At 38.9% G+C, this 15782-nt stretch overlaps 2 long non-coding RNA genes across 2 annotated transcripts in view; one reads left to right on the forward strand and one right to left on the reverse strand.

Moving 5' to 3' along the window:
- Nucleotides 1–2429: 2429 nt before the first annotated feature.
- LOC123980970 overlaps nt 2430–15782 on the forward strand; it is a 14182-nt gene continuing 829 nt past the window's right edge. The window contains exon 1 of the long non-coding RNA XR_006827629.1: nt 2430–2598. This is a non-coding gene — a long non-coding RNA (uncharacterized LOC123980970). The remainder of the gene's footprint in view (nt 2599–15782) is intronic.
- On the reverse strand, nt 15198–15683 carry LOC123980962. The gene is made up of 2 exons (XR_006827620.1): nt 15545–15683; nt 15198–15411 (listed from the first exon to the last, which is right to left on the reverse strand). It is a non-coding gene; the product is annotated as an uncharacterized LOC123980962 (long non-coding RNA).

Here is a 15782-nt window from a genome sequence, read left to right on the forward strand (position 1 = left end):
GAACATGAACAACTATCAGCTTTCATTTGGACCAAAAACACATCCAGAGCTTTGTCCATTTGTCCACGGCTCTTTATCATGAATCAAGTTCACCTGAGGGATCAGGCTTCACTAAACTTCTTCAGCTTCATTAAGAACCTGAACACACTGGATCAGCTCAGAAGTGATGCTCTGTGGTGACAGCAGGGATGACATCATCACAGTCATTATCCAATCCCTCCTCAGACTGGGTGGGCGGGGTCATCAACATGGAGATGGGCAGTTCTGCACTGCACTCTGCTGTCAGAGCAAGTTAGAAAGAAAAATGTAGATAGTTTATTTGTTAGAGACAACTGTCAATCATCAACACTACTGACTGTAAGATCAGTGAATGATTCAGTGTTACCTGCGGCCCTGCGGCGATATAAAGACACCATGAGGACAGTGGAGATGCAGTACAGACAGAACACCACCAGGTGGAAGACCAAACTGAACACAAGCTGGAGGGGGACTGATGCAGGGGGCGATGGAGAAGGCAGGGTTGTTGGGGTGGGCAGAGCTGCAGAGGTAGGTGGAGCTGAGGTTGTAGGTTTACCTGTAGAGAGAATCCACCTGGTCAAATGAATCTCTGGATGAAATTAATCCTGAAATCAAAGGTAACCTCCTCACCTGTGACAGAGATCCAGCTGGATGGAGACTCTCCACGACCTCTGATGTTACACTTGTAGAGGCCTTCATCAGACTTGTTAACATGGTGGATGGTCATGTGACCTGTAGGCTCAGTCCTGATGAGGGAGCCATCTTTATAGAAACCAGCTGGGAGGTTGGAGGGAGGGGTCTCTGTTTTACAGTGCAGAGTGACACCATGTCCCTCCATCACAGGGAGGACAGGACTCTGCAGGATCACTGGTCCACCTCAACACAGAGACAAACTACAGCATTTCATCATTTACACACAGCTTCATCAACACTAACTCCACAGTCTGGACTGTGGTGCATTTGTGGACTTCTGGATCTGATAAGCCAGAACCTCTGTGTTATGATGAACATAAGATAACTGTATATTTCTGCAAGTTATTTACTCTTTTTATTAGTATTACTGTAGTATTTATCTAATTGTACATTGTACCCAATCTTTAATGGTTGTTTGGTTACAGCACTGACTACCATCCATTTTACAATAAATGTTTTAGAATTAATTTGACTTAAACTAGGATTGTAAATCTGTCTCTCCTTTCTAGTGCTGTGACTTCCAGTCACTGAATGGATCATGGAGCTGGTGTCCACTTTAACAGGTTGTAATGTTGGTGGTGTTGTCTTTGCCTTTTCTAAAGTAAAGCTGGATTGTTTTGCTCAACATCAAGCTGACAAGTTTCAGAAGACAGTTCTTTGTTTCAGGACATTTTGAGCCTGTAATAGAACCCACAGAAACACAACTAGTCTAAAGAAGACCAGTTTTATTTTTCCCTTAATCTGTACAACAGTTAACCATGATTGCAAAAGGGTTTTCTAATGATCAATTAGCATTTTAAAATGATAAACTTGGATTAGCAAACACAACGTGTCATTAGAGCACAGGGCTGAAGGTTGCTGATAACTGGGCTCTGTAGAAATTCCATTACAAATCAGCTGTTTGCTGCAACAAACACAATTTACAACATTAACAATGTCTACACTGTATTTCTGACCAATTTGATGTTTGATATTTTCTTATGAAAAAAAGGAATTTTTACCCCAAACATTTGAATAGTAGTGTACAGATACAGGATTTTAAAGCAAATCAAAGCTCATCCATTGGCTACTCTCAGTTCTCCACCCAGTGTTGGTTAGCTTCCTGATATACAACCCTGGAGTCCCCCTCTAACTTCAAGAAGCTCTTGAAAACTCATCTCTTCCGAGAACACTTCCTCTTATAACACCTCTAACCCCTAACCTCTAACTTGCACTTCCTGTGCTCTTCTTCTTCTATCCCCGTACAATTCTTTTGTATTGATTGTACTTTTTTGTTAACTCTTCCTTCTTTCCTTAGGTATTTACCCCATTGATAGCCATATGTGCTATTAGCACTTAAACGTATTTATTGCTGCTCTTTCTAGTATGTATTGCCAGTTTTAGATCTTGCGCTGTATTGATGCTTTGTTGATGATTGTAAGTCGCTTTGGATAAAACTGTCTGCCAAATGAATGTAAATGCCATGGAGGTAAAAATTTTGCCTTTGATTTTAGCAAAAGGCCAAAGTGTAATAAGTGACACTGACTTAGTGTTCAGAGGCCCTCTGTTTTTTATTGATCCTTTAACTCCCTATTAGACCCATTACAACAGTCTGATCTTACCAGTGACAGTGATGTTGATGGTGTTACTGGTTGCTCCCTCTCTGGACTCACACCAGTAAACTCCACTGTCCAATGGGACTGTCAGACTGATGTTACAAGAAGAACCAGCTGATCTTCCCCAGTCATCACACTGAGTCCTGTTTTCTTTGGCTGTGTTCCTCCTCAGCGTCCATCCAGCAGAGCTGTCGTCCTCCTCACAGCTCAGAGAAACAAACTGATCTTTAAACAACTGAGAGCTGCTGGGACTCACAGTCATAGAGGCTGGAGGAAGAGACAGAAAGATGTGGTTAGAGATACTTTTGTTTTTTATTCTCCGCATTCCTCATATTCCTACTTTCTCACTGTCACTTCTTCACTGCTGAACTGATCTGTGTTTCATGGGCAGAGTTTCAGAAAAGAAATCTGAATCAATCTCAAATATGAGCTGATTTTGACAAATGTTTTTAAATGTAACTCAAAATCGGTGTTAAACACCAGAAGATCTGGCTTAATGTGTCTCATATAAATATACATATCCTATCTTCTCTGGTAGCTGCTGCATCATGTTGTGCAGTCCTGGTTTCTGAATTACATTTTTATAGCAGCAGTTTTAACTTTGGCTCCAGTCTGCAACACTGTGGCATCAAAAGTGCATCCAGTGTTTTATTGTATTTGTAAAGTGTCTGTTTCCCTCCCCAAACACTGTCCTAAACACTAACTGTTCTATCAGGGAGTGAATAACTTTTCAGCTGTGACAGAAGAAGTTTGCTCACCTTGGTTTGTTGTGCAGCTCAGCAGTGAGGTCAGAACTAAAGAGAAATCACACTCAGGTTGGTTTGAGGTTTTACATGAAACAAGACATCTGGACTTTCTACAACACAGAACAACCTGCTTGTAGTGCACAGAAAAACAGCCACATGTTGACATTAGACACGGAAACAATAAATTATATTTATTTATGGACACATTAAATGTTTTTTTAAATCAATTTCCCAAAACAGAGCAGCAGTAATTAAAAGCAGAGGAGCTGTTCAAGTGCAGAAAAGACATGCAGGCACAAGCCTGTCCTCCACAGAAAATAGCCACATAGGTCGTCTTTGCCACACAAAATTACGTTTATATTGGCAGCGACCTCTAGTGGCAATACAACACACACATATGACAAAGACGTTTATGTATTATAAATAGCCAGAAAATTGTAGTCTGGTGGTGGGTTGGATGGAAGGATAGTAAGTTAGCTGCTTTTTGCCCAGGAGGCTGGCATTCAGTTCCCATGTTAAAGAAGGCTGATTTCTTTTTTAAATAAAGTTAAGAAGAAATAGCTGCGTTAGCTTCGTAGCATTAACATTAGCTAGGTAGCAAACTATGTTAGTGTTAAAGACGTCGAAAGCCCCCGTAGCCCCTTACCCTGACCTTCACAGGGCTGTTTGCCTAAACCTAAGTCAGTGATTGTATGCGTGTTGACCCAACAGCTGTACATATCAAAGAAGACCAGAATTATGCATCTAGACCTAATGTTTGAGGAGTTATTACTGATTTATGTTGGGTATGTTATTTTAGGTCATTTTCCTGGAAATGGGTGGCAGTTCTCATGTGGTTAAGTTGTATTTGAAGGTTGGCTAAAACAACCTATGTTATTGTTTAGGTTAAAGGACTTGTAGGCAGGCACCAAAGGGTTAAGAAATGAAAATGTACACACTTGCTATAATGTATGTGTTACTGTGTGTTCTTTGCTGCCATATTATCAAATAGTGATTAGTTTAATTCAGTCTGTATTCAGGTTATTCACATTATAAACACCAGAAATGTTTTTGAACTAATGTTTAAGACAACATGGAGACAAACATTTACACATTAAGTAGATTTTTACTTACCCAGCAGCCATGATAAAAATGATACCTCCATTTTAAAGCTTGGTCATCTGAGATCAACACATTAACGTTTACCACCCACAAACCCCCGAAGTAAAACCCACCTCTTTCCTGCCCTCTTTTCTGTTGAATCGTTGTGGTTTTCTCTCAAGCAGGAAGTAGGCTTTATGTTCTGTCACATCAAGTCTCAAGTAAATAACTGACCAGGTTGTGCATGGACACTATTATTATTATTATTATTATTACTTTTGATGTTGCTATTATTGAGTATAGATTCAGATACAGGTTGCACTGAGGACCCACGACTCCTTGTTCACTTTACCTTACAGAAATAAATCTTCTTTTGTCTTGTCTAGCATTAGTTCTCAGAGTGCTGAGATTGCTGACCAGTTTCATGGGGAGATTGTGTTGAATGCTGAGCTGAAATTCACAAACAGCATTCTGATATAGGTGTTGTGGAGATGGCATCCTCTGTGGATCTGTTGGTTCTGAAAGCAAACTGGTGAGGGCCCAGGCTGGCTGGGATGTTGTTCTTTAAGTGCTGAAGAACCAGTTTCTCACCAGGTACAGGAACAATGGTGGCTGTCTGGCAGCAGGTGGGAACCCTCTCCTGAGACAGTGAGATGTTGAAAATGTCAGTAACAACATCAACTAGCTGATTGGCCCAAGTTTTTAGTACTGTAGCAGAAGTAGTCTGATGTCACTTGTGCACAACCTGTCAGTTATTTTGTTCACTTTGAGGTGTGATGTTTTTTGACCATAGCTTCATGTGCAAATACACAGAACATAAAGCCCATTTCCTGCTAACTGCTTGAGAGAAAACCACAACAGTGATACAGAAAGAGGCAGGTTGTGGGTTTTAGTTGGTGTGAATGGTAACCATTAATGTGTTGATCTCAGATGACCTAAGATCTAAAATGCAGGGTAAGTAAAAATCTTCTTAATGTGTGAATGTTTGTCTCAAAGATTAATTCCAAAACGTTTCTGGTGTTTCTGAGAGCAGCAGCGAGTTACAAAGTGTAGCAGACCTAAAAAACTTTAGTTATGCATTTTTAATAAATTTATGAGAATTGATACCCAATTATGAATTCATAATTGAAGATTCATAAAATCAAAATTTCCTCGTTAAGGGCACCACCGGAGTTGTTATAATCCTAGAGTCTCCGGACCTCTAGGTAGTTTTGAATAATTATACAATTATTACTAGTGATCAGTTAGTTAATAATCGCTCAATTATCTTAAATCAGTCAGTCAGTCTCATATGTAAAGGGTCAATTCTCTTGGCAGGAACTAGAAATAGGCAACACACACAGCTCTTGATTATATTACAGTGAATTTATTCTCTAACTAAGGTGATAAAAAGACGGTTGGATACAGGGAACATAAACATTTGCTGAACAATGAGTCTGGAGGTTCGGTTGTGGGAAGCATTTGACTCATACGGCATAGAAGAGCTAATGAAAGTAAACTAATGCTATAATTTTAGGGGTTGAAATGGACATCTGATCACAGAACGTGTGTTGAGTCTTACTGCTTGTCGACAGCCTGCTTTTGGCCTGTTGCAAGGGTCCCACGCTAGCTGCCGATCCTGGCTTTTTGCTAGGGATTCTCCAGGGTTCTCTGTGTCTGATTGACACTCGGTGGAGTTGGCTTTGACAAAAAAGGCTTAAAATGGAACTTGGTCGTTCCTGAATTAGTCCAGTGTAACTTAACGGACTCATAACTTTAACAAATAAAGAAATAAAGAAATATAGAAATAAAGAAATAAAGAAAATAAAAACAAACTGAAGGGCAGATCGATGTTGCGGCACTTCAGGTGTGTAGCTTCAGGCGAACAAAAGGCCTGTCTCGCTGGCCGAGTCTGGGCGTTGCCTGGCGAGGCACGCCACGCGCGTGCCGAAGCGTCCAGAGAGCAGAGCAGAGTGGAAGAGCCAACAGCGAAGAGAAGAGCGAAGAGAAGAGCGAAGCGAGGTCGCGTGTCGCTCTTTTGTTGCCTGGGGCGTGGTTCCCCAGGGGGCGTCTCAGGTTTCCCAAGGGACTGCCTTTCTAAACTTAATGTCTAAAGAAAAGAAATCTATTTGCACGTATTATAATCAAATATTTTCCACAATCGAACCTCAATGGTTGAACGGTTGTACTGTTCTAGGCATTTGGTAACAGGAAACAGTTGTCACATCATTGGTCAGGATATTTATACATTTAACGGCTTTAATACTTATTTCGTCCACTTGGGGGAGCTCAGGTTACATGAGGAAAGCTTGGATTAACTCAACGATCGTCTCTCCGGGGAATATTGTTGATTCATCCCTAAATTCAAGCTGGCGATTAAGAGTATAGTAAAACATTTCTTTGTCATCATTTCTAGAGGAATTTTGTAGGAAAGTATTATGAACAAGCATTGATTACATCAGATGAAGGAGTGTCTTGCTGAAAATAAAAACACTGCACAAGTAACTTCTTTTCAGCACTAATAAACAACAGATAGCAACAACAGTTAACATAACTACTCAAATAGAGGCAAACGTAATCAAGTAACTAAAGATTTAATTAAACTTAATTAAATGCTTTGAGTCTTTGGAGACTGCAGTCCTTTTACATCCAAAGTTCAGTGTCTGGACCATGTCACACTTGGGTGAGACAGGGGTTTTCCTTTTTGATGAAAAGAATAAGGTCAGTTGCCACGGAAACGTGTGTGGGGGGCCAGTTTTGATAGGCTGTTCAGGGAGATGCCAATGGCTGGCTCGTGTCCCTTTGTCAGTTTAACAGTCAGGCCCCGCGTTATCAGCTTCGGAATCAAAAAGGTGCCAGTTTCATGGTCGGGATAGCACTTAGAGAAAGCAACTTTGACCCCTCCCCATCTTCTCTGGGGAGGAGAAAGGAATTTAGGGTAGCTCCAAATTTATTCAATGTAAAATGCACAAATCCACACCGTTGTTCACTACAAATGTGAAAAATGTGAATACAAAGACTAAATTCAGCCACAGAGCGTCAACGGACAATATATAAAATGGGTAGACGAAAAGCACATAAAATGTTCTAATCAAAGAGGTAAAATAACATTACTGAAAATAATGAAGTACTGTACTTCTGCAGATCTGCCCCGTCCTACAAATCCTGTTCAAGAAAAAAAAACTGTTTGGTTCAGACCCCAACAAATATCACATCATAATGATTTCATATTTTTTCAGTAAAAATGGAAATGTGATGCAAAAAAAGACAGTTCTCACTAATCATTTCACAAACTGTCTGTCAAATTAATTGCAATTTGATTTTTTTAAAACCATATCATAGAGCCCTAGTATTTACTACTCTGAACACAAAAGAGAACATGTTTGAAAATTAAAAAAAGATGGTCACACTGGATTTCACGATCTAATAGATGGCTGCTGAAAGTAGTTAAACTATATCTGCAATAATGTGTTACATTACTTACAACTATTACACATGTGTAGTTTTAAAAATAAATAATCTAAATAGTTAATAGATTTGTGGTAAGTTAAATCTTCATATTTTACTCTATTCAGGTACAGCTGATGGGGGACACCTAAAATCAGGTTCTGCGGCTTGCGACATTTCTCAAGTTAGAGCAGGAAGATTTGATTAGACCTTTAGGGGGCTCAGATCCTGATGAGAATATTGCAAACGTGTTAAACCCCTTACACTGTTACAGACTACTGTAACGGTGTCCTTACAGGGCTCCCTAAGAAATCCATCAGACAGCTGCAGCTGATTCAGAACGCTGCTGCTCGAGTCCTCACTAAGACCAAAAAGGTGGATCACATCACTCCAGTTCAGAGGTCTTTACATTGGCTTCCTGTATGAAAAAGAATTGATTTCAAAATCCTGCTGTTAGTTTATAAAGCACTAAATGGTTTAGGGCCAAAATACATTTCTGATCTTCTGCTTCATTACGAACCATCCAGACCTCTCAGGTCGTCTGGGGCAGGTCTGCTTTCTGTCCCCAGAGTCAAAACTAAACAAGGAGAAGCAGCGTTCAGTTATTATGCTCCGTATATCTGGAACAAACTCCCAGATAACTGCAGGTCTGCTGAATCTGTCAGTTCTTTTAAATTAAGACTGAAGACTTTTCTTTTTACCATTGCTTTTAGTTAAATATTTAAGATTTTTCTTTTTACTGATAACTTACACTGCACTGTAACTTTTACTGTCCTGTTTTCTTTTTCTTTGTTTTTAGCTTTTTACCATTGCTTTTAATGAAATATTTTATACTGCACTGTAACTTATTATTTTTATTTATTATTTTTATATTTTATTTATTTAATGTTTATTGTTTTTAATTTCCCTATGTTGCTTTTGTGTTTTATGTAAAGCACTTTGAATTACCTTGTTGTTGAAATGTGCTATAGAAATAAACTTGCCTTGCCTTGCCCTTACCAAGAGAGTATTTAAATACAATGAATGTGAGCAAAACAGTAGATGGCTTTGTATTAAACACTGTTAAAAAAAAAATGTGAAAAAACGGAAATATTCCGGCAGCTGGGACGCCAGAAAAATACCGTAAAATAACAGTAAATATTCCATAATGACAAGTCTGTAACTTTAATTTTACAAAAAATCTTGTGCAATTTTTGGGGATTTTACTGTTTAATTAAGAACATATAAACCTGTAAAAACAATTAAATTACCTTTAAATATAGTTGAACACTGCTATAATACAAATAATCAGGCTTAAAATTTATAGTAGAGTGCTGCTTTTAATTGAGTTTTATTATATAATTTCACATAAAAATCTTGTTAATGTAATCAATATTGTATAATAATATTATAATATTGTAAAAAAAAATGATACAACACCCGCAAATACTAGATTTTCCTTTAATAAAAACGTCAATACTGTAATAAAACAGGTAATCAGCTGTGTGTGTGTGATCATTGGACTTTTGGACCATTCTTCTGAAAGGGCATTTGTGCCGTCAGGGACAGATGTTGGATGAGAAGGCCTGGCTCGCAGTCTCCGCTCTAATTCATCCCAAAGGTGTTCTATCGGGTTGGGGTCAGGACTGTGCAGACCAGTCAAGTTCTCCACACCAAACTCGTTTAACTCGTTTTATGTCTTTATGGACCTTGCTTTGTGCACTGGTGCGCAGTCATGTTGGAACAGGAAGGGGCCATTCCCAAACTGTTTCCACAAAGCTGGGAGCATGAAATTGTCCAAAATGTTTTGGTACGCTGAAGCATTAACAGTTGCTTTCACTGGAACTAAAGGGCCAAGTCAAACCCCTGAAAAACACCCCCACACCAAACTTTGGCGCAATGCAGTCAGGCCAGTACCGTTCTCTTGGCAACCGCCAAACCCAGACTTATCCATCAGATTGCCAGACAGAGAAGCGTGATTCGTCACTCCAGAGAACACATCTCCACTGCACTAGTGTTTAGTGGCGGCGTGCTTTTCACCATGTATCCGACGCTTTGCATTGCACTTGGTGATATTATGTGGCCTACCCATTCAAGGCTGAGTTTCTGTTGTTCCAAATCGCTTCCACTTAGTTATAATACCACTAACAGTTGACCTTGGACTATTTAGTAGTAAGGAAATTTCACAAATGAACTAATTGCACAGGTACCAAGCTTGAATTCACTGAGCTGATAGCGACCCACTCTTTCACAAATGTTTGTAGAAGAAGTCCACATGCCTAGGTGCTTGATTTTATACACCTGTAGCCATGGAAGTGATTGGAACATCTGAATTCAATGATTCGGACGGGGTGTCCCAAAACTTTTGGTAATATAGTGTAAACTGTCAGATCACACAGTCCTATTTATCAATGCAGTTATATTGTAAATCAAACGCTGTCAATGTTTTTGGATGTAAGGAACATCAAGCTAGAGTAGATCATCTGCCTTTTGCTTATTGCTCACACTTAATGGGAAGAGCTGGTGGTGGAGGGGGAGTGGTTATCTGCTCTGTCATTTTTGCAGCCATGAAGCCACCAGACTTTCTGTGGAGAGGGCTATGGACTAACACATCTACAGAATTTGGTCACCATACCAATTATTAAGGGAAACTTACTTAATGTCTTGCAGACCTTGGATAGATGTTGATTTTGTTTGCCATTGTTTATGTTTTCCAATTGAGCTAAGAACCCAAGTGGTTTCTTTAGGTCATCCAGAGTTGTTGTTGTGCAAAGTCAGTTGAATCTGAAATAGTACTTTTGGCTTGCATACCATTCAATGATTTATTTTGACTGCCAAGAAAAACTTCACATTCGCACTTGTCTTCTTTTGGACTTCCCCAACTCCCGTGCACACAGTTGTGCACTGCCTTGCAAGGCCAGGTGGACCTAATTCAGCAATCAGCTGCAGCACTCCTAGGGCAGAACTAGAGGACAGAAAAGGAACAAGGATGCAAAGCACAGAGAAACACATACAGCAAGAACAACATTTACCAGATACAAAAACTGGCTTTAGAAAGTCATAAAATATCACATTGAAACCAGGGAAGAAGTCTTTGGATTGTGCATTAAAACCACCATTTCCCCCTCCTATGAAAGCAAAATGCCAGCATTTTAAGAAATACTTTCCAATTACTTTACATTCAGATTGCACTTTAATCTTGGAGCTGTGTCTAACAGTATCCAAAATATTCTTTATGTTGACCCAATTAGGTTTCTAATGAATAGATCTGAAAATGTCGTCAATAAGGTATATAAAAACTAAACTACTTTTGTTTCAGGAGAACAATTCTTTACACTGAAATGGTTGACTTGTGTGGCTTATTTTTTGTGAGCATGGAACTGAATAAATAGGCTATAAATAGTATCAGATGTGGGAATTTGTATTGTGCAATGGATAAGACACATGCCTTTGGTGTGAGAGACCCGGGTTCAATCCCCCACTGTGACCTCAATTCTAAGTCGCTTTAGATAAAAGCATCACATAAATGTCTGAATTTGCTCAAATTAAGTAAATTTAAGAAAGTCTGAATCTTTCATAAATAACCCTAGTACAAAATTACTCAAAATGGGTTTCTGTTCTTTATTATAGGATAAATGGATTTATGTAAAATAATGTTATAATGTGAACATGTGGTAATTTTTAATTATATTAAAAAACTGGATTTAAACTAACTAGCTAAGACTCTTCAATCAAGTATCTGTAAAATGGTATTAAAATTTATTTTTCATCACAAACCCGTAATTTTAGGAAGTTTTCTTTTTTAACCACATTAAAAGGTGTGAATGCCTGTCATTTAACAATAAATTAAATATTACCTTTCTGTAATTTTACCACTTATTATGGCTTTTTTTATTATTATGTAATTATGGCTGTTTTCACAACCCGGTCTCACTCCCAAGTCGTCACATATGGACGCTTGTTCAAGAGCCATAATCGTCAGTTTGTGACGCACTAGGGATCCCTTTGACGTCATAGTTCGACGTATTGAGGGAAGCCCTGTTGTGTCAGTTTTTGATGGTAAAGGCAAGTATGATATTTAAGAGAAAAGACGAAGTAAGGAGGTGATTGGGGTGGATAGAGGGCCAGAACCCGGACCTTGAAGCAGGAGAACAGGGTTTGTGTCCCGTGTGAAACAAAACATGTTTTTATTTAGGCGAGTGAGGTAAATTGACATTAACGTTAGTTAACTTAAGTCTTAATTGACATTACATAGATACATACACAACCCAAACCATGATCTTTTCCTAACCTTAACCAAGTAGTTTTGTTGCCTAAACCCAACCAAGTACTTTCTGTGCCTAAACCTAACGAAACGGCAACGTTTCACGACTTTAATTATGCGCGTTTCAACATGGCAATGTATCGAAACGTTACGTTTTATCTTGAAAGTGTAACCGGATATTGCATATTTATTGTTGCTAAGCGTTGCTAACTTGACTGTGGATCCCTAAACGTCAATAATTGATGCAAAAGGGCTACCCAAGTCTTTAAAAAGCGACGACAAAGGGCCTTGACCATGCGTCAGACATTTGACGAGTAGGGAGTGAGACTGTGTTGGTTTTCAATGACCAAAACTGTGTTTCGACAGTTTAACAATACCTGCAGACACTATATACTGATTAAAATAACATTTATTCAATGTTTTTATTTTCCAAATATCCATAATTAAAGAAAATCAATTAACAAGAAAATCTATGTCAAGTTACAGAACAAATGTTTTTTTCTACGGTTAACTGTTACTAATTATACCAAGTTTAAGAAATGTTTTTACAGTTTTAAACTTATTTTTAACAGTTTTTTGTTTCAAATAATGAAAATAATATTTGTGAAAATACAGGACATTCCTGAATGTATTGTAACAGTTTGTTTACGTTAAAAAACCCAATGTTTTCTTTAAAATAACAGAAATGTTATGGTTAATCAAAGCTACAGGTTATTTTATATTAGACATGTAAATTCACAGTTTATTTGTGCAATTTTTTGATATTTTCATGTATTTCAAAAATACAAGAAAAAAACTGTGAAATAAAAAGGAATAAAACTTTAAAATTACAGATTTTTTTTTACAGTGCACCGTGCCCATGAACATGTCATTGTTGCCCTCATTATCTCCATGTCTCCATGTTTATAACCACATCTGTTGCAGTTTGATCATCCTGTGGAGCTGGCCGTGGCCTACTTTTGTCACCTCTATCTCTCGGTGGTATTCACAGTTGTAGTTTTGTGCACTTCTTCTTCATTGAGCATTTTTACCTGGCTTGACGTGATCTCACTGGCATGGCATTCATCAATTGCCTTTTCTAATATCCTGCCCCTCATCTGATCAGCTTTTATGTGACAAACACGTATTGACACGTCTTAATGAGTCATGCAGAAGTCCGAACTTACATTCTCTGGCTTTGTTGTTCAAGTTAATCACATATGCATCTATGGTCTCTCTATGTCCTTGAGCCCTTGTGAAAAACGTGTGGAATGTATTTTCTTCCTCAGTTCACAGTATTCTTTAAAGTTTTCCTTTAACAATATTTGATCTTTTTCATTATCTTGGAAGACAAAGTTTTAGTCTCTTCCCCCACCACTTTCTCGGGGGTATGGTTGTAACAGAAACTTCCACCAATTATAGATAAGATAAGATAAGTGATCATTTCAGTATTTACCTACTTCCTCCCCAATCAGGCACGTTGGTTATCAAGGCTGTAAAGAGGTACATTCAGAATATATAGAGAAAAAACAGATAATGAGGTAAGAAAGTAAATTTTTTGACCAAGACTATATTTTGTTTAGTATCTATACCGTTGCAGATATAATTGTTTGACTTATATTAGATTCAAATATATTTTCTCAGGCAACATGTGATGCATTTTTTTCCTTTCTAATTTCAAACCACTATGTTAATACAACTAGCTAAACATTGGCTGAAAGGGGTGGGGTGGGTTGTAACACTTCTTTAAGAAGTGTTCCAAATATCCACTAAAACTAGTGACTTTCTTGATTTTAATATTTTATAGAGTGCCCTTTGCAGTCTGGGCCCACCAAGCCTGAACTCCAGGGTTACAAGCGTTACTTTGTCAGCCAGTGCTCCCCATTCACATGTTGTTCACATGTTGGTGTATGTATCGGCACTTGCTGTTCCATACTCTGTCTCCACCGGTGGAGTGGGTAGAAAAGCGTACAGGCAGCTTGTGAGAAGTGCCAGTGCGCAAGAAAAAGTCCTAGTACGCCCAAATGTAAAATATAGACGTGCTGGTATACGTACCGGTGAGTACCGTCCCACTTCAAGCACTGACTGTGACTCTGATTAAGAATATACACACATTGACACACTCCTCTTTTTTGTTAGACCTAAGGATGCACAGAGATGTTCTTTTGTTAAGAGTTTGAGCTACAAAATTCAGTGAGTTATAGTTACTGTAGCAAAAAGTGTTACAACCATACCCGGTCTCCCCTACTCCGTACAAAACAGCTCAAACTTACTCCCACTCCTTAAACGTGCTTCACTGAAGTGTTGCAGCTATTACATGCTCTGCCTCTAGGTTGTGTAAGTGTGCAGGTCAGAAACAGTTGCAGATGCATCTCTGTAGGTGGATGATGATGGGGAACTATTTCTTACTCCATTCTTCCCCTGTTGCAATAACACAGCATCTCCACAGAGATAAATTTAGCATTTAGCAAAGTTTGTGATGTGAAGGAAGCCTTAGAAACAAACAGAAATACGTTTTCCTACTGAGTTTAACGTTGATGAAGTGGTTTTGTACCAGAAACATGAACAACAAGAGATAAACTTCCTAGTATCTATTTATTGAATGAGTGTACTTTGTAACTGAAGTCTGGAGGAGTCACCTCTGTCTCTAAGTGACAGTGTTTTGACAGCGTCATGGTCCCATTCTCCACCATAAATCATACACCATGAACCCTCACAGACTCAGCTGCCATTACCTGGTGATCATGTTAACATGGCTACGTCAAAACAATTGTGGGTTATGATCTTTTTATTTCCATCTTTCTTCATGGCCGAGGTACTGAGGGAGCCTTACAGAGTGGACAAGAGGTCAGTTTAAATGATCAATTAACTTGTTTAAATCGTAACCCTAAACGCTCACGGACTCACGTTGAAACTCGTGAATGTTGAGATTCAGCCATTCAGGATTGCTCCTTCCACACTACACCAGACTTTTCTGTTAATGTGAGCTTGAAGGCAACCCAGAACAAACACACAGAGAAGCAGGTTACTTTGAGGTAGTACATCTGGAAATCCTGTCACCTGGATGACTGAAACTCTTCTTAGATAACTTTTACCATGTCCAACTCTGCCGCTCACTCCAATAAACTCTGACGTTAAGCCTTTAACATACAGTTTTAAGATGTTGTCACTTCCTGCTCTTTTTCTCTTTCACTGTGAGCCTTCAGAGTGACATTCAGATGAGATCCAGGACAACTAGAGACACAAAGGCTGAATTCTGCTGTTGTCACAGGAGAAATATCCCAACATGAGGAGTCGGCCTTTTGTCTGTCAGCCCTCTTTGGATTGACATAACTGTAGTTTTGAGCAAAAGCAACCGGGAAATAAATAAAGTTTTTAAAAAGTTAAATAGAAAATAAAACAGGCAGGTCTCTCAACTTTTGCTCTGCTGTTTGTGATCTATGAAGGAAATCTGAGGTTTATTTGAAGATGAATCAAACATTTCAGCTTCATTAAGAACCTGAACACACTGGATCAGCTCAGAAGTGATGCTCTGTGGTGACAGCAGTGATGACGTCATCACAGTCATTATCCAATCCCTCCTCAGACTGGGCGGGCGGGGTCATCAACATGGAGATGGGCAGGTCATTTCCTGCAGTCAGAGCAGGTTAGAAAGAAAATGTAGATCATTTATCAACTTCTGTTAGAGACAACTGTCAATAATCTACAGTACACCACTGATTGATTGATTGATTGTAATCGGTCAGTGAATAATTCAGTGTTACCTGTGGCCCTGTGTCGATATAAAGACACCATGAGGACAGTGGAGATGCAGTACGGACAGAACACCACCAGGTGGCAGATCAGTCTAAACAAAAGGCAGGGTTGTCGAGGTGGGCAGAGCTGCAGAGGTAGGTGGAGCTGTGGTTGTAGGTTTATCTGTAGAGAGAATCCACCTGGTCAAATGAATCTCTGGATGAAATTAATCCTGAAATCAAAGGTAACCTCCTCACCTGTGACAGA

The sequence above is a fragment of the Micropterus dolomieu genome, linkage group LG12 (assembly GCF_021292245.1).
Source record: "Micropterus dolomieu isolate WLL.071019.BEF.003 ecotype Adirondacks linkage group LG12, ASM2129224v1, whole genome shotgun sequence".
NCBI lineage: Eukaryota > Metazoa > Chordata > Actinopteri > Centrarchiformes > Centrarchidae > Micropterus > Micropterus dolomieu.